Source organism: Jaculus jaculus, chromosome 16 (assembly GCF_020740685.1).
Source record: "Jaculus jaculus isolate mJacJac1 chromosome 16, mJacJac1.mat.Y.cur, whole genome shotgun sequence".
Lineage (NCBI taxonomy): Eukaryota > Metazoa > Chordata > Mammalia > Rodentia > Dipodidae > Jaculus > Jaculus jaculus.
The window spans coordinates 53,527,456-53,553,860 of NC_059117.1; the positions used below are offsets into that span (position 1 = coordinate 53,527,456).

At 44.9% G+C, this 26,405-nt stretch overlaps 1 pseudogene; it reads right to left on the reverse strand.

Moving 5' to 3' along the window:
• Positions 1 to 7,222: 7,222 nt before the first annotated feature.
• The window catches only part of LOC101599962, a 73,131-nt pseudogene continuing 53,948 nt past the window's right edge, over positions 7,223 to 26,405 (reverse strand).

Here is a 26,405-nt window from a genome sequence, read left to right on the forward strand (position 1 = left end):
TTCCGGCATGTTCCAAGGATCTCCACACTTCCTCAGAGTCCTTGAGAACACACACTCAAAGACCTAGCACGAGCCGTATTCCCTCCATGTTATTTTTCTATTAACCCCTGACTCTTTCATTAAGAATGATACGGTAGAGGACAGAACACTAAATTGGCAAGCTCACGCAGCAAGGCCCTAGATAAATCTTCATTTGATCAAAAATGACCCTGAAGCACCAAGGCCATGGTCAAAGAAAAGCCAGAGGACAGAAATGAGGGAGAGAAAATTAGCTACAGAAATAAAAATTTTAAAAAAGCTGGGCGTGGCAGCACACACCTTTAATCCCAACACTCAGGAGGTAGGAGGATCCCTGTGAGCAGGAGTCTGAGGCCAGCCTGAGACTACAGCCTGAGTTCCAGGCCAGACTGGGCTAGAGCAAGACCTACCTAAAAATAAACAAACAAAAACATAAAAAATAATAAACAAAGCTAGAAGCCTCTCTCTCTCCCTCCCTCCCCCCTCCCTCCCTCTCTCTCTCTCTCTCTCTCTCTCTCTCTCTCTCTCTCTCTCTCTATATATATATATATATATATATATATATATATATATATATATATATATCTGCCTTTCTCTCTCCCTCTCTCTTTCTCTTCTCCCTCTCAAACAATTTTTTAAAAAGAGTTAACTAAGGACTTTTATAACTTAGTAATATTTTTAGGCCCTTAGTTCCAGACATTATGCCAAAAGCAAATAGCCTTGTCAGAAATGCCTTACTATTTTGTCCTACTTTCAGTGCAGGGTCATTCAAACAGAGCTAAATCCCACGATCCCTTCCTGTTGCCAAACTGCGAAACGGAGATGAGCAGTGATGCCTCCCGCGGCCTCGGGAAGGACCGGGCAGCGACGGCTCCAGGTGGCTCTTCCTGGCACTTGCCCTCGGGAGGCCGTTCCCGGCTGTGCCCCAGGAATCCCACACTTGGCGTTTGCTTTGGTCTGAATTTGCCTCTGATAAGTACATTTGAAGTGCACATATTTCCTGAAACTCAGTGCCCTTCCAAATGCCCAAAATGAACTATGAGCACTATTAAACTGTGTCCTGACCTACTCTGGAAATTGGAATGAACCATCAGTAATGGGATATGAGAGAAGCGAGAGAGACCATAAGCAGTGAGGGCCACAGCCACTGTCAGGACGCTTCTTATCTATGTCGGGGACAGACCGTAAAGCTCTCGGAAGTGTTTGCCAAGTGCCTTGAGTCCCGGAGAGAAAAAAAATATATTACTGGAATCCTTTGAGATGGAGAAGGAGAAAGAGGTTTGTTGTTGTTGTTTTGTTTATTTTTGTTTTTTAAGGCAGAAACAGCAACAAAGGTAGTAGAAATTCAATGCAATAAATATTTGTTGAGTTCCTAGCAAGTAGCAGACCCTGGGCTCAGCAAGATGTATGAAGCGTTTCCAGAGCAGCACTCTGCAGGAGGATGCAGAGACATTTCATAACAACATGGAGGAGAAAAACAAACTTCATGGGCTGGGGACATGGCTTAGCAGTTAAGGAGCTTGCCTATGAAGACTAGCGACCCAGGTTTGATTCCCCAGTTCCCACATAAGCCAGATGCACAAGGCGGCACAGGAGTCTGGAGTTCATTTGCTGGAGTGCCCATTCTCTCTCTAATAAAATTAAAATATAATTATTAAAAAAAATAAACTTCATGAAAGCAGTGATCTTATACTTTATGGGGATTTTATTCATTTGCTTTAATTCCCAGCAAGCAACACTGTACACACAAGGATGGGCTCAGAAGTACTGAAGATGTGTATAAAAAAAAGATGATTACATCCAAACCTTGAGAAAAGCTTTTTTGTTGACCTCTTGTCTCTGTGTAGTCCCCAACTTGTGACTTCAAAATTCTAGTCATTGCCGGGCATGGTGGCGCATGCCTTTAATCCCAGCACTCGGGAGGCAGAGGTAAGAGGATCGCCGTGAGTTCAAGGTCACCCTGAGACTACAGAGTTAATTCCAGGTCAGCTTGGACCAGAATGAGACCCTACCTCGAAAAACAAAAACAAAAACAAAATTCTAGTCATTGCTTAAACATTGCATGCCTTTATTTACTTTCTTTTTTAATATTTTTATTGATTATTTAAATATAAGAGAGAGAAAGACAGAAAGGGAGTGCGTATAAGCACACCAGGGCCTCCACCACTGCAAACAAACTACAAACTCATGCACTAATTTGTGCATCTGGCTTCATGTGGGTCCTGAGCTGAACCTGAGCAGTCAGGCTTTGCAATCCCAGCCCTTACTTTCTCAGTTTTTTTAAACTTATATTTCTTTAAGATTTCTGTTGAATATTACCTCTTTTATTTTTTTATTTTATTTTATTCACTTTGAGAGGGAGAAAGAGACAGTTAGAGAACAGGTGCATCAAGGCCTCCAGCTATTGCAAACGAACTCCAGATGTATGTGCCCCCTTATGCATCTGGCTTACCTGGATCCTGGGGAGTTGAACCTCGGTCCTTTGGCTTTGTAGGCAAGCACCTTACCCACTAAGCCATCTCTCCAGCTCTACTTTCTTAATTTTCGCAGTGCTGAGGATCAAAGACAGGAGTGGTGCAGAGGTAGGAGGATCGCTATGAGTTCAAGGCCAGCCTGAGACTTCATAGTGAATTCCCAGTCAGCCTGGCCTACAGCGAGACCCGACCTCGAATAACCGGAGAAGAAAACAACAGTTTATGCCCTAAGGAGAATATTATTATTTAAACTAGCCGCTGCTGGGCCTGCTTTCCCTGCCTAACCCTTTTCTTTGCACAGAAGCCACCTTTAAGGCGCTTGCCCACAGCCCCACTGTCTCCTGTGGAGTCACGACTGACGCCGGTGCACCCCCTGAGAGGCTGTGCCATGTACTCGGCTCTAGAAAGTAGGGAATAGATCAGAGCTGTTAAACTAGGCCTGGAAAGATGACCCAGTGGTTAAGACGCTTGCCTGCAAAGCCTAAGGACCAAAGTTCATTTCTCCAGGACCCACGTGAAACCAGATGCACAAATCAGAGCATGCATCTGGAGTTCCTTTCCAGCAGCTAGAGGCCCTAGAGCACCCATTCTGTCTCTCCCTCTCTACTTGTAAATAAATAAAAAATATTGTTACAACTCTTTCTCTTCATCTTTCTCGATCTGTCTCAGTCTGATTTCACCCATGGGAAAAATTGGTTCAAACACTGAATGACGCTGGAATTTGGGCAGAGCATAATGGGGATGTCTCAGCTAAGGGGCTCAAGAGCCGGGTGACAGTGCTGACTCATTCACATGTCTGCCAGCTGATACTGGCTATTGGCCAGGACTTTGCCTGGAACAGTGGCTAGAATAACTAACAGGCTGTGTGCCTGATCGATTTGGGACAGTTCAATGCCTCAGACAAAGTCTTCCTTAAAAATTCTGGGCTTGGTCACATTCTGGTTCCCAAGGGCGAGTGTCTCCTGAGTCAGTGGAAGAGCTGGGTTTCTTTTTGAAGGAAGCATTCCACCCTTAGAAGTGAGCCACTAAGTTGGGCCTGCTTTTTTGTTTGGTTGGGTTTTTTGTTGTTGTTGTTTGTTTGTTTGTTTTTGTTGTTGTTATTTTGGTTTTTCAAGGTAGTATCTCACACTAGCCCAGGCTGACCTGGAATTCACTATGTAGTCTCAGGCTGGCCTTGAACTCATGGCAATCCTCCTACCTCTGCCTCCCAAGTGCTGGGGTTAAGGGCTTGAACCACAATGCCCAGCAGAGAGAGCGGGGGTAGGAGCCTCTAGTTGCTGCAAACAAACTCCAGATGTGTGTATCATCTTATGCATTTCGTTTTATACAGGTACTGGGCAAGTCCTTTAACCACTGAGCCATCTCTCCAGACATGGCCTATATTTTGAAGAGGACAATGTCAGCATTTGAAATGGAGCACTTATTATTTGAGGAATCCACTGACACTGATCTTGTGATAACACTTTTTAAAATATTTTTGTTTATTTATTTGCAAGCAGAGAAAGAGAGAATGGGCACACTAGGGCCTCTAGCTGCTGCAAATGAAGTCCAGATACATGCACAACTGCATCTACCTTTAACGTGAGTACTGAGGAATTGAACCTGGGTAGTTAGGCTTTGCCGACAAGCACCTTAACTGCTAAACCATCCCTGCAACCCAATATCACTTTTGGGAACTTATCTTTGGCTCCTCTAACCTGCTGGAAACTCATTCCTGGGTCTCCTAAACTATATGAGCCATAAAGTTTGGGAGTGTCTTTAAAAATATGCAGACTCTACCCATTGTTCCACCTGTGTGGTGGTTTGAAGGAGGTATTTTGGAATATTTGGTCCCCAGCTGGTGGCAATTTGGGATGTGCATCCTTACTACAGCCACATTGCTAGGGGCAGGCTCAGGGTGTCAAAGCCCAGTTTCCTTTGCTAGTTCAACTCAACTCATTCTTGCTACTTTCTGCCAGCTGCTATGGCAAGATGTGACGCCCAGCCTCTGCTCTGCTCTGCTTCTATGCCATGGTGAAACTTCTGCTTAAGACTGTTAGCTGAAATAAACCCTTTCCTCTCATAAGCTGCTTTTGGTCTGGTGTTTTGTCCCAGCAACAAGAAGGTAACTACAACTATCTAGTAAATGTTCAGCTGGATCAGGTACAGATATTTTCTAAAACAGGAAGATTTGGGCTGGAGAGATAGCTTAGCAATTAAATCACTTGCCTGCAAAGCCTAAGGATCTAGGCTCGACTCCCCAGAACCCACATAAGCCAGATGCACATGATGGCACATGCATCTGGAGTTCATTTGCGGTGGTTAGAGGCCCTGGCCTACCCATTCTCTTTCTCTTTCTCTCTCCTTGCAAATAAATAAATAAATAAATAGGAATATTAACAAAGAAAGAGATGGATGGTACCTGAGAAACAATACCCGGGCTTGTCCTCTGGCCTCCACGTGCACAGGCACATCTGCACATACATGTGTATCCTCTGTCACACCAGATTTGCACACATATATACACTCATAATAAAATAGATAGGCCAGGCGTAGTGGCCCATGCCTTCAATCCCAGCATTGGGAGGCAGAGGTAGGAGGATTACTGTGAGTTCAAGGCCAGCCTGAGACTACATAGTGACTTCCAGGTCAGCCTGTGCTAGAGGGAGACACTATCTCACCGCGAGCCGCACTTCTGCGCTTCTCCTCCTCATCCAAGCCCGCACTCCCTTGACAGAGCCAGTCCTTGTTTGGTCTGCAGGCACAAGGGTGTATAAAAGCTGATAGTGTACACTCACCTGATAGTGTTTAGGTGCTTGAAAACCAGCTCCAGAAGCCAACTTAAGAACTGTAGTTTTCTAACTGCTTCTTATAAAATGACGGCTTCTATTTCCTTAACTCTATTTTTTTTTTTTAAAGAGAGAATGGGTGCACCAGGGCCTCCGGCCACTACAAAAGAACTCCAGACACATGTGCCTGCCGCGGACTGACTCTCGGGGAGATCAGGACCGAGGGAGAACAAGGGCGAAGGCTCAAGGAGAACTCGGGATTCGGCGAGGAAATGACAGACAGACACACTCAAGTTGAATATGCTGCTGCAATTTACTGAAGGTTTTATGAAGGTTTTATACAGATTGAACAGGGAAACTTAGCAAGCCAACAAGTGATCTCAGAAATCATTAATCTAAACAATCTTAAGTATTGTTCTATTGTAAGCATACATGTAATATTTATCAGGCAGGAATGTACCCATTTTTTAAGAAGGACGCCTTGCATCATTGACCACAGCTTTACATGAATAGAAGCTTGGGGTAAGGGATGTAAGGTGAACAATAGGTTATTTATTTTTTATAAACCGAGCAAAGAGCCATCTCTTTTCACTTATTAGATTATTTATATAATCCTCATATTTATTATAAAAGTGTTTTTATCCAAAAGGCCACCAATATTTTAAGGCTGGTTTAATGTTTTCCAGGAATTCTTTTCTTTCTTGTCTAGAGTATAAGCACCAAGGCTTACGTGTCCTTGCTAAGCGTTTCATAAATGGAAGAGAATGCCATAGCCTCCTTTTTCCTTTATAATTTATTCATCTATTACCGAATTTATCATATCCTCCCTCATAGGGGAGTGGATCTAGGTAGTTCCCAGCTCTGGGAGTCTACTATCAGCCCTTGATCAAGTACTGAACATACCCCCCAGGAAGTTTCCTGATGGGAAAGCCTAAGTTTTACAACTCCCTATCTGTAGAACTGTCATACTTCTAATGAACATTACCGATTAACATTTCTACTTTCACTTTCTCAGGATCAGTATTGTTCTAAAACATCATAAGCTGTTTCTACTCTACACCATCTAAAAACTGTTTCAGAGTTAATTTTTTATTCCTAGTAGAGTTATACACTTCCTCCATTGCCCTAATCATAGGAGGGGCACATTCAATACTCAAATTGTTATTTTGATTGTGTGCATGATTAATAGTAAGCGTAGCGTAGAAACTAGCTGTTCTTTGACAAACAACTAGAAGGGAGCAGGAAAGAAACAGAGCGCAGAACACAGCTCATTGGCACCGGCAATTAGGTCGTCGTGACTTCATGGGCAGCAGGAACCATTACAGTAACCGACTGCCAAGGGGTCACCGGGGGCATCCCTCTGAGGAGTGCTGGCCCTCTGTCCTCAGCTCTCTTCCAGTGCAGAAGCATCTCTGCTTGCTACACAGGCAAGGTCGCCGTGGACGTAGCATGTGCCACCTTGTGTATTTGGCTTATGTAGGTCCTGGGGAATCACACCTGGGTCCTTTGGTTTTGCCAGCAAGCACCTTAACCACCAACTCATCTCTCCAACCTCTTTTAATTTTTTAAACTGAGTAAAATACCTTAAATGTTTTTCTTAATTTTCAAATTTTTTTATTTATTTGAGAGAGAGGGAAAAAGAGGCAAGGGGGTGGGGGAGAGAATGGGTACAGCAGGGTCTCTAGCCACTGCAAATGATTTCCAGATGCATGTGTCACCTTGTGCATCTGATTTTACACGGGCACTGGGGAATCAAACCTGAGTCCTTTGGCATTGCAGGCAAGTGTTTTAACCACTAGGTCATCTCTCCAGCCCAAGAAATTCTTTTTTTTTTTTTTTTTTTTTTTTTTTTTTTTTGCCTTTTCAATTAACAGAGAACTGCATTCTTACATGCAGGCCCTCAATCAAACTGGCCTCATGACCAGCAGTGGTGCTCAGGTAGCAGCTTCATCCCACTGGGGTTCAGTCCTGCAGTTTGCGTTCACACTTTTTCTTCATCTCTGCCATCTCTTTAAGGACCAAAGCCACATTGTACCGCAGCTCCTGGAATTTGCCATGGGCACCTCAAAGCAGCACGCAGACCCATCTGAGAGCTTCAGCTGCATAAGGACACTAGGCTGCAGGGAGCGGGTCTGAGCACTCGTGGAGATGGCCACATCCACTCGCCACCGAAGTTGTACACGTGGGGGACCCCTGCTTCTGGGCCAAAGAGTCAAGGAGAGGCCGCTGGTTCCCAAATGTCACGCTGACCAATCCCCAACCAGGTCTTGGGGAATGCCAAGTTCCTCTAGCTGGTTCTTGAAGGCATCTGGCTTCACAGCCCAAGAAATTCTTTTTTTTTACCAATTTTTTAAATTAATTAATTTATTTATTTGAGAGCGACAGACACAGAGAGAAAGACAGATAGAGGGAGAGAGAGAGAATGGGCGCGCCAGGGCTTCCAGCCTCTGCAAACGAACTCCAGATGCGTGCACCCCTTGTGCATCTGGCTAACGTGGGACCTGGGGAACCGAGCCACAAACTGGGGTCCTTAGGCTTCACAGGCAAGCGCTTAACTGCTAAGCCATCTCTCCAGCCCCCAAGAAATTCTTAATGTATACCACCACGTTAAAACAGATTTATGCCCCAACCCACCCTAACTAGCGATGCTTAGCAAGTGTAATGTAAACATACGGACAGATGTTTATGAAAATCTTTTCGGATGATGCACTGTGGTTGGACATGGTCGCTCTTACCTGTCACTCCAGCACTTGGGAAGTGAAGGCAGGTCAAGCTTGACAACATAGAGAGTTGCAGGCCAGCCTGGGCTACATGAAACCCTATCTCAAAAAAACAAGATAATAACAAGGACTTACCCCCTCCCACCTTCCATACGGCAGGAGCTATCTGTACTTCCTTCTCCTGATCTAAAGGTCAAGTCTCTCTAAACCTTAAAAAAAAATAATACTAGGGCTAGAGAGATGGCCTAGTGGTAAGGCGCTTGCCTGAGAAGCCTAAAGACCCATGTTCGACTCTCCAAATCCCACATAAGCCAGACACACAAAGGTGAAGCAAGCACAAGGTTGTACATGCCCACTAGGTGGCACAAGCAGCTGAAGTTCAATGAGTGGCTGAGGCCCTGGCATGCCAATTCTCTTTGTCTGTCTGTCTGCCTCTCGCTCTCTAAGTAAGATAATAATAGGGCTAGAGAGATGGCTTAGTGGTTAAGGCATTTGCCTGCAAAGCCAAAACACCCCGGTTTCATTGCCCAGGACCCACTTAAGCCAGGTGCACAAGGGGGCACATGCGTCTGGAGTTCGTTTGCAGTAGCTGGAGGCCCTGGCATGCCCATTCTCTCTATCTGCCTCTTTCTCTCTCTCTCTCTGTCTCAAATAAATAAATAAAAATAGAAAAACTTTTTTAAAAGATAATAATAATAACAAAATACACTGTGGGTTATGATTGTTTCTGATCTGGCAGTTTTATTTTATTTATTTATTTATAAGAGAAAGAAAAAACAGACAGCATGAATGGGTATGGGCGAGGGCACACCAGGGCTTCCTGCCAGTGCAAATGAATTCCAGACCCAGTGCCACTTTATGCATCTGGCTTTACATGGATAGTGAGGAATCAAACCTAGGCAGTCAGACTTTGCAAGCAACAAGTTTAAGTACTGAGCCATCTCTCCAACCAGATCTATTTCTTTGGTTTATTTTATTATTTTTAAATATTTATTTATTTTAGAGAGAGTAAGAGAGAGAGAATGGGCACACCAGGGCCTCCAGCCACTGCAAACTAACTCCAAACACATGCACCCCCTTGTTTGTGCACCTGGCTAACATGTGTCCTGGGGAATCGAGCCTTGAAGTGGGGTCCTTAGGCTCACAGGCGAGCTCTTAACCACTAAGCCATCTCTCCAGCCCATCTGTTTTAGACTTTGCTGTGTTTATCTACAGGAGCACTTGGTATATGGTGAGCATTCATTAAATTTTTTTTTTAATAGAGCTGTGTAATTTCTCTTCTTTTAAAAAAAATAGAAATAGGGCTGGAGAGATGGTTTAGCGGTTAAGCCCTTGCCTGTGAAGCCTAAGGACCCCGGTTCGAGGCTCGGTTCCCCAGGTCCCACGTTAGCCAGATGCACAAGGGGGCGCATGTGTCTGGAGTTCGTTTGCAGTGGCTGGAAGCCCTGGCACACCCATTCTCTCTCTATCAGCCTCTTTCTCTCTCTGTCACTCTCAAATAAATAAATAAAAATGAACAAAAAATTTTTTAAAAAAATATAGAAATAGGAGGCTGGAGTGATGGCTTAGTAGTTGACGGGCTTGCCTGCAATGCTTAAGGACCCAAACTTGATTTCCCAGTTCCCACGTTAGCCAGATGTACAAGGTGGCGCATGCCTCTGGAGTTTGTTTGCCTCTTTCTCTATCTGTTGCTCTCAAATAAATAAATAAAAATAAACAAAAAACAATCTTTTTAAAGAAAAGAAAAATATACAGTATATTATACAAAAAAAAAAAGTGTCCTTTTAAAAAAAAAGAACAAAACAGAGTCTTTGCCATGAGGGAAAAGGGACAGTAAATAAGTACTCAGATAAATGAATAAAATTCCAGGAAGTGAGAGGCGTCTGAAGTAGTGGATTAACCACTTAGAAGAAGTGACATTTTTAAATGAGATGTTAGGAAAATAGCCACTACTGTTGTCAGGCTAAATGGATATATTATGCCCACCAAACTGTGCTCTAAACACTTATGTTTATGCCCATGCCTATATATTAATTCTACTCTAACTTTTGGTTAGAAAGAATCTGTTTTCAGATGGTGGTGACCACTGGGGTGACTCAAAACTCAGCATAGGGCTGGAGAGATGATGTAGCAGTTAAGACACTTGCCTGCAAAGCCAAAAGAGCCAGGTTCAGTTCCCCAGTACCCAAAAAAGCCAGATGCATGTGTCTGGAGATCATTTGCAGAGGCTGGAAGCCCTGGTGCATCCATTTGCACCCTCTCTCTCCCTCTCTTTCTCTTAAATAAATTAAAATTAAAATTAAATATATTGATGCCATGCTTGGTGGCAAACGTCTTTAGACTCAGCAGTCGGGAGGCTGATGTAGGAGGATCACTGTGAATTTGAGGCCAGCCTGGGACTATAGAGTGAATTTCAGGTCAGGCTGGGCTTGAGTGAGATGCTACCTCAGGGGGGAAAAAAAATGCACCCTTAGCATAGTGCTGAGAAGAAGTGACAGTGGAGTGTTCAGCACTGAGACGTCTCCATCACACCCTCCAAGACTCAGGGACCATTGTGGAAGAGGTGGAGAAAAGAATGAATGAATGAATGAACCAAAGGAAGAGGCGGAGTGCTTAAAGTGCTGTCTTCCAGACATAAAGTGGCCTTGGTGTTCATGACTTCACAGTGGCTGACACACTACATAAGACCTGCATAATAGGAGGAAAAGATGAGGACGTCAAAGGAGAAGAGAAACTACTTGGAAAGAAGACAGGATTCAGTGGAGGGAGGGTTGGGAGGGGGAGAATGGGAGAGGTAGGAATGAATTATCATGTCATTATTGTCTATATTGATGAAACTTGTCAATGAAAACTTTTACTTTTTTTTACATTTATTTATTTATTTATTTGCATGCAGAGATTGATAGGAGAGAGACAGACAGAGAGAATGGGCACAGCAGTGTTACCAGCCATTGCAAATGAACTCCAGATGCATGTTCCACTTTGTTCACCTGGCTTTATGTGGATGCTGGGGAATCGAACTCAGGTTGTTAAGTTTTGCAAGCAAGGTCTTAACCACTGAGCTATTTCTCTAGTCCAATAATTTTTTTAAAAAAGCAGAAAATGTGGGCTGGGGAGATTGCCCAGTGATTAAAGGCACTTAGTTGAGAAGCCTGACAGCCAAGGTTCAATTCCCTAGTACCCAGGTAAAGCCAGATATACAAAGTGGCACAAGCAAGAGGCCCTGGCATGCCCATACCCACTCCCCACCCCCCGCCTCTTTTTCTCTGTCTGTCTGTCTCTCAAATAAATAAAGTATATTTTTAAAAGCAGAAAGTGTTAAAAAAAAAAAAAAAGAGGCAAGACTAACGAGATAGCTTCTTGAAAAATGTGCCGAATGAATGAGCATGAATACCCCAGAACCAGACACTGTATATTGGGTGTCTGTAATCCCAGTATAACTATATCTCACGAAGGTGAGATACGGGAACAGGAAAATTCTGGAAGTGGAGCATGCATCTAGAATTTGACTGCAGTGGCAAGAGGCTACGCTTTCTCTGCAAATAAATGAATAATTAGCTGGACATAATGGTGCGCATCTTTAATCCCAAAACTCTGGAGGCAGAGGTAGGGAGGATTAATGTGAGTTCAAGGCCAGCCTAGGTTAGAGTGAGACCCTACCTCAAAAAACCAATTTAAAAAAACTAAAAATTAAAATTAATCTTTTAAAGAAGAAAGGAAGGAAGGAAGGAAGGAAGGGAGGGAATGAAGGAGGGAGGGAGGGAGGGAGGGAGGGAGGGAGGAAGGAAGACTGAGATTAAAAGTTGAAATCAGACATCTGGGTAAGCTGGCGCCACACTAGCCACACCAAAGCAGCCTAGGGAGGGAAATAAACAGAAACACAGCAAAACACTCTTCTACTGAGAAGTGAAAGTCTATGAGTTATTATCAACTACAGCAGAGAAGGAGGAGAGACCAAGATCTTCCAGAAAGGAGGAAACTGGCCAGAATCTCGCCGAGGTTCCAGCAGCCCCGAATGATGAGCCAGGCCAGCATTGGCACAGGAGCAGAAACAAGGCGAGGGGATTTTCCACTCGCATCAGCCTCCTCAAAAGGCAAGAAACCTGAAAGGGAAGATACCAGAGCACAGCTGAGAAGCTGCTGCAGGACATGCAAACAGGGCCAGCTGAGAGCCCCAGTACAACTCCAGACACCTCACAGTCTCCCATCCCCCAGCCGTCAGGACTGTGAATTTCCAGAGAACTCATTTTCCCCTGGCTTCCAGAACCAAGAGGGACTGGGGTGGGCACTCAGCCTTGGTGAGACTGGAAGCCATCCTAAAAGGCAACAGGGCTACTTATACAAAGCCAGACACATAGCCCTGCACTGGAAGTGCCAACCTCTCTTTCCATGTCAGGAAAGGTTATGTGTTACATTTGAATGATACATCCATTGGCTTTACCCTTCTCAAATAAGCTGTATTTTGGTGTTGACTATTGTTGCCTTTGATGTTTCCTGAGTTTTAGGGCCTTTGTCTTTTTCTTAAGTCACTATTGGGGCCAGCAACTGACTGGCCCCAGGCTGACTCTGTTTCAGACTAGAAATCACAACCTCCCGGTTGACAGGATTAAGGGTGTGGGGCAACGCACACCCTTAGGGACTTTGGCCTTACTAGATTACCTGTTTAGTTTAATTCCCCCACACTTGTGTAAATATCTGTGCTGGTTTTGATTGAATGTCTATATTGCTTAGTTGAATTCTAAAATTTGCCAGTAATTTGCTTCACCCAGTCTACTATAACACTTGAATAGCGGGCAAACTCAACACCTAGGGCCACTTCTACTGTGTCTCTTCGAGAATAAAAACTACATCTAACACCTGAAATTCCTACTCAGAAGATACATAAAGTCAATTTTATACAACTAAGAACACAGCAGATAATTAGAACAACCAAGGACCAAATTAACTCAAGATGCAAAAACCTATACATGATAATACAAGAGACACAAAAAATTAAGACATTACAATACCACCAAAAAATGATAAATCCATCAGTTTCTTGCAAACTCTCAATGCTGCATATGCCACATCACCACATCAATATCCACCAGCCTTCCTCTTACACACACACACACACACACACACACACACACACACACCTCTTTCTTCTTTCACTAACGATAAATTTCCATAGCTTAACTGAACAAAAAGAAGAGAGTGAGGGGCTGGAGAGATGGCTTAGCTGTTAAGCGCTTGCCTGTGAAGCTTAAGGACCCCAGTTCGAGGCTCGGTTCCCCAGGTCCCACGTTAGCCAGATGCACAAGGGGGCGCACGCGTCTGGAGTTCGTTTGCAGAGGCTGGAAGCCCTGGCGCGCCCAATCTCTCTCTCTCCCTCTATCTGTCTTTCTCTCTGTGTCTGTCACTCTCAAATAAATAAATTTAAAAAATTTAAAAAAAAAAAAAAAAGAAGAGAGTGAGAATCCAAACAAAACAGCATGTGGCAGAAAGTACGCGTAATGCTAATTATAAGCAAAACTCCCTGTCCCCAAACCCAACCCCCACCAGCACACCTGATTTCATCTCTCAGTTCCTTTGACACAGGTATCCACGTTTCTAGAACTGGGCTTCTTAGCTCTGTCCATCCCAGGATGACTAGTTAATCCCACACCTGCAATTTACACCAGCACATTCCAATCAGTGTGCCCCCAGAGCCCTGAGCCACTGAGAGAACCTCTATAACCCCCCCCCTCCAAAAAAGAAGCTCTGTTGGCACAACAAATCTTGGAGCCTTGCTCACAGAGAAGGTATTCTAAAGTTGTTACAAAGCAGTGGTTATTTGTGTGAAAATTACAGCCCACAATATAGTTTGGAAAGTGTCCATTCAACTTTAGAAGCCATAAATAGTACAGACTTTTACCCACAAAGATTCCATTCTGACTCACAAGCACTGTCGTTAGAATTTTTAATATTCTTTGTTTTCATCTGAGAGACAGAGAGGTAGGATGGGCGCACCAAGGCCCCCAGCTTCTTCAAAGAAACTCCAGATGCCTGCACCACTTTGTGCATCTGGCTCAAACCCAGCCTGTCAGGCTTTGCAAGCAAGCACTCTAACAACTAAGCCCTGCAACCTTATTTTTTTTTTCTTTTCTTTTTTTTGGTTTTGTTTTTGGTTTTTGGTTTTTTGAGGTAGGGTCTCACTCTAGCCCAGGCTGACCTGAAATTCACTCTTTAGTAGTCTCAGGGTAGCCTTGAACTCATGGCGACCCTCCTACCTCTACCTCCCAAGTGCTGGGATTAAAGGCCTGCTCCACCACATCTGGATTCTACAACCCTATTTTTAATGTCACTTGCCATCCATAACTACAAATTATTCTAGAGCTAGAGAGATGGCTTAGCAGCTAAGGCACTTGCCTGTGAAGCCAAAGGACCTAGGTTCGATTCCCCAGAACCCAGGTAAGCCAGATGGACAAGGTGGCACATGCATTTGGAGTTTGTTTGCAGTGGCTAGAGACCCTACCAGACCCATTCTCATTCTCTCTCTTTCATTCCCTCTCACTGTAATAAATAAAAATAAAATAAGAAAAGAATTATTCTAACAAAGAAGTCTAACTGTGTTACGGCTTGTGTCTTTAGTGCTGGTGGCCCATAGGCTGGGCTGGAGAGATGGCTCGGTGGTTAAGAGTGCTTGCTGCTTCAACAGGAGAGCCTCTCCGGCCTGAGACTGCCAAGCTTGACATCCACACCCTTACACAAAAGGCTGGACTTGGGTATGTACGTCTGTAATCCTGGGCTCACGGCGGCAGGTGGAAGAGACCAGAGCATTGCAGGGGCTCACGGACAAGCAGCAGCTCCACACTGAGGGAGACCCCGTGTCAAGGACATGGGTGAGAGATGAAAGGACGCCTGCTAGCCATTCTCCTCTGGCCTCCCCACTAGCATGTGCACGGGCGCATGCATTGCACACAGATGTGCATACAGCACTCATTACAAATGCCACATGCAACACACCATGCCACACACATACACGCATGCACACACACACACACACACACACACAAAATAAAATAAAGGGCAGCCCAGATGCTAAAGAGCTTGCAGCAAGCTCGTGCTGTATTGAGAGGTGGTGAAACTTTATATATATGTATAAATATTTTTTTTAAAGCAGAGAGAGATAAAGAGAAGAGAGACAGAAAGAAAGAATGGGCACACCAGGGCCTCCAGCCACTGCAAACAAACTCCAGATACATGCTTCACCTTGTGCATCTGGCTTTACATGAGCACTGGGGAATTGAACTCGAGTCATTAGGCTTTACAAGCAAACACCTTAACTGCTAAGCCATCTCTCTAGCCCTGGTGGTGAAAGTTTTAATAGATGGAAATGAGAGGAAGTTGGGTCACTGAAGCATGTGTGTGACAAGGATGTTGGTATCTGTTGCAGTTAGGTTCTCACTGCTGGTAGAAATCACCCAACCAAGAGCAGCTCATGGGAAAAAAGAGGTTTATTTGCTCAAGGGGGAAGCTCCACGATGACAGGGGAAAACGATCACATAAGAAGAGGGTGGACATCACCCCCTGGCCAACATAAGGTGTACCATAGCAACAGGCAAGTGTGCCCAATACTAGCATGGGGAAACTGGTTATAACACCCATAAGCCCACCCCCAACAATACACTGCCTCCAGGAGGTGTTAATTCCCAAATATCTATTAGCTGGGAACCTAGCATTCAGAACACCTAAGTTTATGGGGGACACCTGAATCAAGCCACCACAGTGTCCCTTGCCTACTGGTCATTAGGAGGTAACCAGACCTCATCCTCCGTGAACTTCCATCATGGCGTTTCTACAGCCCAAAGCCACAGATGCAAGCGAGGACGGCCTGAAAGTCTTTGCAACTGAACCACCAGGGGCGCGCGTTCCTCCACCTCTGGCCTTTTATCAGGGCAGTGGGAAACTGGCTAAGACATTTATTTTCTCCCTGACCTAACAGCAGTTTTCAAATTAAACTAGCTGTATCATAAGGTTCATATACTGTGCAATAGCGCCCTTCTTTTTAGTTTGTATATTTTGGTTTTTCAAGGTAGGTCTTGCTTTAGCTCAGGCTGACCTGGAATTCACTAGGTAGCCTCAGGGTGGCCTCAAATTCACTGTGATCCTCCTATCTGTGCCTCCTGAGTGCTGAGATTAACGCTGGATGCCACAATGCCCGGCTGTACCATGGCTTTGGGAAATGCCCAGGGGTAGAGAAATGGCTCAGTAGTTAAAGGCGCTTGCTTGTGAAGCCCAAGGGCCTAGATTCGATTACCCAGTACCTCCACAAAGCCAGAGACACAGAATGGTGCAGAGTCGAGATCATTTGCGGTGGCAGGAGGCCCTGGCACACCCATTCTCTCTCTCCCTCTTTCTCTCTCTCTCTTTCTCTCTGCAAATAATTAATAAAATACTTTTATATGAGAGAGAGAGATAAGTGTGCCAGGGCCTCCAGCCACTGCAATCGAATTCCAGATATGTGCAGCACCTTGTACATCTGGCTTACATGAGCACTGGCAAATTGAACCTGGGTCCTTTGGCTTTGCAAGCAAGTGCCTTAACCACTAAGCCATCTCTACAGCCTCCCAAAAAGAATTTTTTTTTAAATTTTTTATTTATTTATTTGAGAACAACAGACACAGAGAGAAAGACAGGTAGAGGGGGAGAGAGAGAATGGGCGCGCCAGGGCTTCCAGCCTCTGCAAACGAACTCCAGACACGTGCGCCCCCTTGTGCATCTGGCTAATGTGGGTCCTGGGGAACCGAGCCTCGAACCGGGGTCCTTAGGCTTCACAGGCAAGCGCTTAACCACTACGCCATCTCTCCAGCCCAAGAAATTTTTTTTAAAAAAATTTTTGTTCATTTTTTTATTTATCTATTTGAGAGTGACAGACACAGAGAGAAAGGCAGAGAGAAAGAGAGAAGGAGAGAGAGGATGGGCACTCCAGGGCCTCCAACCACTGCAAACGACCTCTAGATGCATGCGCCTCCTTGTGCATCTGGCTAATGTGGGTCCTGGGGAATCGAGCCTTGGACCAGGGTCCTTAGGCTTCACAGCCAAGTGCTTAACTGCTAAGCCATCTCTCCAGCCACCCCAAAAAGAAATATTTTAAGGCAAGTCATCTAACAGTTTCCCCAAGCTGCACATAGACTTAACGAGGAGATCAGGGCTACATTTAAGAAATATTTACAGCTCCATTTTGTTAATTATATATTTGAAATGTTAAACGTTTTGTTTGGAGAGAGGTGGGGAAATACAATGATGGGTCCCTGCCCCATTCTGCCCACATAGCCTACAGGACCTGTTACACAGAACTGTTTTCTAAGCTACTTTCAAAGTCAGGATAAAGTGAAATTGTGGTAAATTGTCATCTCCAATGTTTTACGAATTCTTGCCATGCTAAAATCTGAAATTGAGACAACTATCAAATAAGGCATCATGAGTAGTCGCAGAAGTCTCTGGGCTTTGTATTATAGAAATGGTTCTCTTTCCATGACCAGCTTTGCAAGCAAACACCTTGACTACTAAGCCATCTCTCCAGGCCAATTTGAGGGGTGTTTAAACATTTTTTAATATATTTATTTAAGAGAGAAAGAATGGATGCACCAGAGCCTAAAGTCACTGCCAACAAACTCCAGAGTGCCACCATGTGCGTCTGGCTTACATGGGTTCTGAAGAATTGAACCTGGGTCCTTAGGCTTTGCAGGCAAACACCTTAACCAGCAAGCCATCTCTCCAGCTCCCCAGATTGATGTTCTTAAGGAAAGACACAAGCACGTGGAGGGTAGAAGTTAGGAGCTTGTGTAGGGAGAGTTTGGAGGAACACCCATAGCCACCACTCTGAGTTTTCCCATGAAAGAAAGTTAAAAGAGCAATTGGTGGTGATTTCAGGAAGAATAACAGAAAATATCAAAGCCGTGACCAAGAAATCCAGAGGAGAAACTTAAAGGAGGAAGGAGATATGCCCATGGTCACCAAGTTTAGAGTTAGTGAGAGCACCCACGTGGTAGATCTAGAGTTTAAGGAAAATGCGCATGCGATAGATTCAGAAACCAGAGGACATGGAAAATGTTAATAAAAAATTAAAATTTAAAAAATAAAAATAAAAAAAAAGAAAGAAACCAGAGGAAAGCCATGCACGTAATCAAAGTGGGAAGTTATCACAAACTACAGAGGTAAGCAGAAAAGTCCCTCAGACCAAGAAACTGTATTATGCTCTCCCCAGCCCCAGTCAGCCAGGCCGGGTTGGGGAAGCTAGAATCGCATGTGTCCAAGCAGAGATGAGAGGGAAGCCAGAGAGAGCCCCTCCAAGAGGAAAAAGGCAGGACGGGAAGAAGATGAGGGCCTTTATAGGCAAGGGGAAGACCTGATTGGCTGGTAGATGTGGAAAGTGGGCCCCAGGGCCAGCCCACCTGGGCCACCTACCTAGGTAGCATGCCAGACTGTGGGCAGAAGTGGGCAGTGTAGGTAAGTCTTGAACAGACCTGAGCTCCATTTCTGCCAAGAGCTCTGTTCTTGTGCCAGGGTGAGATGGCACGTGAGGTGGCATCTCCTGGTTCTCTCTGGGCCTCAACCTCTACCTGAAACTTCCTCAAAGAAGCTAGCTCTCTCCTACGCTCCCTCCCTGTTACCTGTGTTATGCAGGGCCTGTGTAGCTAGTGTCAGCCACGGTGAGGTCACGGATACCAGGGCCACTTTGTCCTGGAAGACAGCACTGCAAGCACCCCTCCTTTCCCTTTGCCTGTTACATTCTTTCTGCTGCCTCTTCCACCATGGAGAGGGTAAGGTTTTGAAATACACAGCAATGAACACCTTTTCAAAAACAAAATTCAGTTTATTTATTTTGGCATGTGTGTGCAATGTGACATGTGTTTAGTTATGCATGCATGTGTGCACATGCGTGGGCCCTGTGCACACGTGTGCTGAAACCAGGGGAGAATGTGGCTATCCTCCTCTTTGTGATCAACCACTTGTTTGCTTTAGGCAGAGTCTTGAGAGGGAACCAGGTAGGTAGCGTGACAATTTGGCAGCTCGCCGGGGAGGGCTCACAAGAGGAATCGTATCTGTGCCCGCAGCCTGGGTCACAAGCAGCTTCTCAGTTCTTTCCCTTATGTCATAGTCACCCTGCCTGCCCCAGCGGCAGAACTGGAAGTGAGAGTCACCCAGTCAGATCTCTCAGGAGAGCACGCCGTACCCAGGTGTATGTGTGTGCGGACCCCTTCTCTGAGCCCAAGCCAATTGGCTTTCACACCTGACACAGGTGTGCCAACCTGTCAGGAGACAATCCGCAGACCCCAGTGGTCTTACCTAGACTCATGGGGCGGGGGGGGATAGGAGGAATCCCTTTCTGGCTTTTTGGCTGTTTGTATCTTCATATCTGGGTCCTAATACTGGTAAGGCTATGTTACTATGTTTATGGCCTTTTGATTTTTTTTTTTTTTTTGGTTTTTCGAGGTAGGGTCTCACTCTAGCCCAGGCTGACCTGGAATTCACTATGGAGTTTCAGGGTGGCCTCGAACTCATGGCGATCCTCCTACCTCTGCCTCCCGAGTGCTGGGATTAAAGGCGTGCGCCACCACGCCCGGCTTTGATTTTTTTTTTGAAAGTGCATGATTTTTTGTCATAATCCCTTTTCACAGTTTTGTTTCCAGGGCCCACGTTTGTTAGACTTGAAGCAGTTGGGGTGACTGGGGCCCCTGAAAGTAAAGGCAGGAATGTCCTTGAGTCCGCCCTTGCAGTTTCCGCTTGCTAGAGATCCGAGAAGCTAGCTTCTTCTTAGCTCCTGACTGAAGGAGTTCCCAGGATCTGTTTTCCACAAACAACCTGAGCCCCTCCTGGGAGGGAGCGAAGTCCCCTTTCCTAGAATTTAAATCTAATGCTGACATTGTGGTTGGTCAAATTCAGCCCCAGATCTTGGAATCATGGCTGGCCCCTTCCTGAGCCAGCTTCTCGCCCTGACCAGTGAGCTCTCTCTCTGGCTCACCTGAGCTGGAAGGTAAACCCCACCACAGTAAGATTATAAATCGATGTGTAATGGGGGATAAGCTCTCTTGGCTCCTGAACGTCCAGGTTCTGGTAATGTTCAGCCTGGCTGGGCTGAGATGAGGGGAGCCCCCCCATCCCTACTCTCCTATGGATGGACTCCCCCCCCCCGCCCTCCCATGGCAGGAGCTGTCTGTACTTTCCTCTCTTTCCTTCTCTTAGTCTCACAAAGTCTCTAAACTTTACCCTCTGGCCTATGGATTTTAATTCTTTAAATTCACTAAGACAATCTGTTGGTGAATTGGCATATTGTCACATTGGCAAGAAGCCCTAAAATTACTGTTTCAGACTCCCACATGGGCTCTCAGACCAGAAACCATGATGGGGCGGTGTAGCTTCTCTCCTGAGCTTGGTGCTGCTTGGCTGCGACTGCCACTTGCCACTGGTGGTCATTTCTGCTGTCCTTCGGGAGGACTGGAGGGAGAGGATGCAGCCTGCCGCTGTAGCCCAGGCTGACCTGGAACTCACTACCGAGTCCCAGGGTGGCCTCAGGCTCATAAGGAGTCTTCTACTTCTGCTTCCCAAGTGCTGGGATTAAAGGCGTGCGCCACCATGCCTGGCAAGATAGATTTTGGTTGAAAGACTATATTAAAAATGTTGTCACATCCCTTTGGATCATTTAGAAGCACCCTGCAGGGCTTACACTCACTGCATGGGCAAGGCATGAATAAACATATGGCAGAGGAGGCTTTCTTAGCAGGAAAGCCTTGTCAACAAGCTCAGAGGGACTTGCCATCAGGCCCCCGCGCAGGAGGTGAGATGATGCTAACACTGGCTGGCTCTGCTCTCCTGAGAGCACGTAGAAGGTAAGTCCACTGCCTTCTGGTAGCGATGTTGCATATTAATCAGACGCAGCTCCTTTACGAAGGGCCCTTGGCTGTTGAATTTGCTATGAAGCCATCACAAGGGAAGCTACGGGAGCTCCACGCACAAGAGTCAGCAGGGACAGGTTAACAATCAGCATCAACGTTTATGCCAAGTGGAAGCGGCTCGGGCAGGGTCAGAATCGAGAGAGCCAATGCCACAGCCTGCTCATCCTGCTCCTCACAGGAAATGTACTTCACATTACGTAGTGAGCAGTTTTGTACAATTTTTTCAAAAAAAATTTTTTTTGAGGTAGGGTCTCACTCTAGCCCAAGCTGACGTAGAATTCACTCTGTATTGTCAGGGTGGCCCTGAACTCACAGCGATCCTTCTACCTCTGGCTCCCAAGTGCTGGGATGAAAGGTGTGCTCCACCACACCCAGCTCATTTTTTTCAATATTTTTAGTTACTTATTTGCAAGCCCAGTGGAGGCGGGGGGGGGGGGGCGGGAGGAGCATGCCAGGGTCTCCTCCACTGCAAATGAACAAAACAAAATCAAACCTGGGCCATTAAAGACAAGTTTGTGAACTCATAGACTCTCTGGGAAGGTTACACAGTAATAAACAACTAAAATTATACATGTTAACTTGTTGGTTCATTGGCTTCTAAGGTCAAGGACTGCTTTAATGTTGATACTAATATATTTCCAACATAGAACCACCCTTGTAGATGACCACTGTGGTAGTTTGCGTCAGCTGTCCCCCACAAACTCGTGTGTTTTGAATGTTTGGTCCTCAGCTGGTGGCAATTTGGCAGGCGGGGCCTGGCTGGAGGAGGTGCCTTGTTGGGGGCAGGCTTAGGGGTGTTACAGCAGCTTCCCTTGCCAGAGTTTGGGTCACTCTCTTGCTGCTGCTGTCCACCTGCTGTGGCAGAGGTGATGTCCAGGCTCTGCTCATGCCATGCTTTCCCCTGCCATCATGGAGCTTCCCCTCAAGTCTGTAAGCCACAATAAGCCCTTTCCTCCCATCAGCTGCTTTTGGTATTTTGTCCCAGCAACAAAAAAAGGAACTACAACCTCCCGGACTCCATTTCTCCCCATGAAAATGCTGAGCCCAGGTAACTTTACAACTAGCTTAAAACCCTCTCCGGAAAGGTTTCTCTCAAAGTCAAAACTGCTGTATTATCAACAACATGAGGTCACACATAAGAAAGTCTCCAATTGGGTCCTTCCCTGGCCCCTCCCTGGCCTCCACAGTGAAACTCAAGATGCAGAGTAACATGACAGCACCTTCATGAAGAAGAGCTCTATCAGAAGTCTCAAGCTTGCATTGGAAAGATGGTGGTTAAGGTATTTGCCTGTGAAGCCGAAGGACCCAGGTTCAATTCCCCAGTGTCCACATAAGGCAAGATGCACAAGGTGGTACATGCATCTAGAGTTCATTTACAGTGGCTGGAGGCCCTGGTGTGCCCATTTGCTCTCTATATTTATCTGCCTCTTTCTCTGTCAAATAAGTAAACAATTTTAAAAAATCTCAAGCTTACTTTTCCACCATCCTCCCCTTATGTATTATACATAATAAATTATCTATACTCCTTTTAAACTATTATTTGTGGGACTGGAGAAATGGCTTATCAGTTAAGATATTTGCCTGCAAAGCCAAAAGACCCAGGTTTGATTCCCCAGAACCATATAAGTCAGATGCACAAGGTGGCACATGTATCTGGAGTTTGTAATGACCAGAGGCCCTGGTATGCCCACTCATTCTCTCTCCCTCTCTCTCTTCTTTCTCTCTCAAATAAATAAATTAAAATATTTGAAATATATATATCATTTATTTATCTGCAAGCAGAAAGAGAGAACAAGAGAAGGAATGGGTGTGCCAGGGCCTTCATATATAGACTTTTCACATAAAATGCATCAGCAACAATTGTGAAAGGTTTTGCAGATGGACAGAAAGGATGCTATATAGACTGATTAGCATGTTTTTAGGTGTCCTACTATGTTCTTCCAGATTATCTTCAGCTTTCACTGTGCTTAAGATAATTGTTGTTGATGGCTGGGCATGATGGAGCACATCTTTAATCCCAGCACTCAGGAGGCAGAGGTAAGGAGGATCGCTATGAGTTTGAGGCCAGCCTGAGACTACAGAGTGAATTCCAGGTCAGCCTGGCTAGAGTGAGACCCAACCAAGGGGGAAAAACAAAAAAGATATTGCTGTTGTTGATTATTTGGATTTTGGTTGGGGTTGATGAGGTTTTTTTTTGGGGGGGGAGGTCAAGGTTGAGGCAGGGTCTCATTCTCACCAAGGCAAGACTTGAAATCATAGTGACCCCCTACCTCAGCATCCCGAGTGCTGGGATCATAAGCATGAGCCACTTTCCTCAGCTTAGTGATTTTTCAACTCTGAATTATGGAAAACTAGCAAACCAATGTTTCTTGCCTATAATTAATACAAATGAATTTTGTCCTGGAGAGATAAGCCAATTCTTTCATTTGCATACTGACCAGTGTTGCGTCTATTTGTAGACTCATCTCATCACTCTGGATGGCTTCCATGTGCCTGCATTGTTTTGTTTGGTTTTTTAAAGTTCTTTTATGAATGTGTTGAGATATCTTACTGGTTCCCTGTAGCAGACAGATTCAGGTTCGCTGAGATGAACTTCCAGACCAGGCCCAATTATGGAGGATATTTATTGAAGCTTACAGATCCCAGCAGAGAGAGAGAAGCCACAAGCCCCAAAGCCAAAAAGCACCCCCATACACACACTTCAGGAACTGCAGGTGGAACTAGGCTCTTCGCATATCTTTACATTGGAATTTCAAACCCACCATCACACCTTAAGAACTGCCCAGTAACACCTCCTCCAGCCAGGTGGCTGCAGATCCAAACTACAAACTAATAAAACACTGAATAGGGCTGGAGAGATGGCTTAGTGGTTAAGGAAGATTTCCTGCAAAGCCAAAGGACCCAGGTTCAATTCCTAAGAACCCATGTAAGCCAGATGCATAAGGAGGGCACACACATCTGGAGTTTGTTTACAGTAGCTGGAGGCCATGATGCACCCATTCTCTCTATATATATAAAATAAATAATTAATTTAAAAAAACAGTTGGGGGCTGGAGAGATGGCTTAGCAATTAAAGGCACTTGCTTGCAAAGCCAAAGGACCCAGGTTCAACTCCCCAGGACCCACGTAAACCAGATGTACAAGTGGGTGCATGTATCTGGAGTTCATTTGCAGAGTGGCTGGAGGCCCTTGTGTGCCTATTCTCTCTCTCTCTTTCTACCTGCCTATTTCTGTATCTCTCCGTCTCCCTAATAAATAAGTAAAAATAAAAATAAGTAAATAAATAAATAAAAACACTGACTATATTGGGGCCATCTATTCAAACTACCATATTCCCTAATTAATTAGCAAATTAAAATCTTGACATATTGGGCTGGAGAGATGGCTTAGCAGTTAAGGCTCATGCCTACAAAGCCTAAGGACCCAGGTTCGATTCTCCAGGTCCCACGTAAGCCAGATGCACATGGTGGCACATGCATGTGGAGTTCGGGCCCTGGTGTGCCCATTCTCACTCTGTCTCTCTCTCCCTCCCTCTCTCTCTATCTCTAATAAATAAATAAAAATAAACTCTTTAAAAATTTTTTGACATATTAATTTCATATTTGTATATGATCTCACCTTTTAAAAATACGTTGTTAGGAGCTGGGCATGGTGATGCACACCTTTAATCCCAGCACTGGGGAGGCAGAGGTAGGAGGTTTGCTGTGAGTTTGAGGCCAGCCTGGGACTACACAGTGAGTACCAGGTCAGTTTGGGTCTGAGCTAGAATGAACCCCTACCTCACAAAAAACATATGTTTATGTTTTTTATATATATATATACATATATATGTATATTATACATATATATATATATAAATATATATATATATAAATATATATATATATATATGATGTGTAAGGAAAGTGTAAGAGAAAAGCAAAAGAAACCACCAGACTGTTTATTAGAGAATACAGAGAGGGGCCTCAGCTTTCCCGTGGGATGAAGGCTGAAGCACTGGGCCAGGCTAGGGTGTAAGTTTATAAGGAGGATCCTAAGAAAAATGGACTGCATCAGGTGCAGGTAATTAGAAAATTGTAGCTGTTTGTGTCCTTGTTCAGAATAGGCTTCTTCAGCCAGGATTGTCTAAGGAAGGATACCCAGATGGTTTCTGGTCCTTCAAGGCCAGCTAAGCTAAGGCGAGTATATCAGTCAGGGAAGGTGTCAAACTTCTTTATTGCCCACAAGCTTCAGGGATGGCTGTTAACTCTCTAGTTCCCTTTAGTTTTCAGGGAAGGCTATGAACCCTTCAATATGTATGTTTAGTTAGTTAGGGGACAGGAAGAAGGCTGAGCACAGCCAGCGTTCAGATCCCTGCATTGAAGCGGTGCATGCATTTGTAATCGCAGCACACTGTGGCAATGAACACTGGAGTCAGGGGCTGGAGAGAAGACTTAACAGTTAAGGAACCTGCCGGAGATGCCTAAGGACCCAGGTGTGATATTCCAGGGCCCATGTAAGCCAGATGCACAAGGTGCCACATGCATCTGGTTTATTTGCAGTGACTAGAAGCCCTGGCATGCTCATTTTCTCTCTCTTTCTCTCCCTTTCCCTCTCTCCATCTCTCTCTCTCTCTCTCTCCCTCCCTCCCTCCCTCCCTCCCTCCCTCCCTTCCTCCGTCCCTCCCTCCCTCTTTCTCTCTTTCTTTCAAATGAATAAATATAAATTTAAAACGTGGTCCAGATGTGAACATTAAAGGGGGCACACATGTCTGGAGTTCAATTGCAGTTTTTGGAGACCCTGGAGGGCCAATTCTCTCTCTCTCTCTCTCTCTCATTAAAAAAAAAAAAAAAAAAAAAAAAAAAAAAAAAAAGCCAGTCTGTTGGGTTCACCTCAAAAACACAAAGAGAGAATAGCAATTAAAATGATAGTAAATAAAGTAGAATCTATAAAACAGATAATGAAGTGACGATATTTAATAGGAAAATTTGGAAAGGAAAATAAATGAGGTTTCGTGATAAACAGTGCCCACCTTTAATCCCAGGCAAAGATAGGAAGATTGCTGTAAATTCAAGGCCACTCTAAGACTACATAGTGAATTCCAGGTCAGCCTAGGCTAGGAAGAGCCCTACCTTACAAAACCAAAAACAAAAGAAAAAAGATAGAGAAAAGAGATGCCTGTGAACGTTCTGTTTCTGTGTTATTCATCAGGTAACAGGACCATGTATGGTTACCACTCACTTCAGGATTGATGGATACAGTCACAAGCCCTGAATAATCTTTAAAATGATATAATCTGAAAGAAATAAAGAGAGAGAGAGAGAGAAAGAAAGAGGGAGGGAGGGAGGGAGGGAAGGAGGAAGGAAGGAAGGAAGGAAGGAAGGAAGGAAGGAAGGAAGGAAGGAAGGAAGGAAGGAAGGAAGGAAGGAAAGAAAGAAGGAAGGAAGGAAAGAAGAGAGAGAGAAAGACCACCTTGTACTTGAGAATAAAGACAGACTTGATTCCACACACAAAAGCCACATTTCC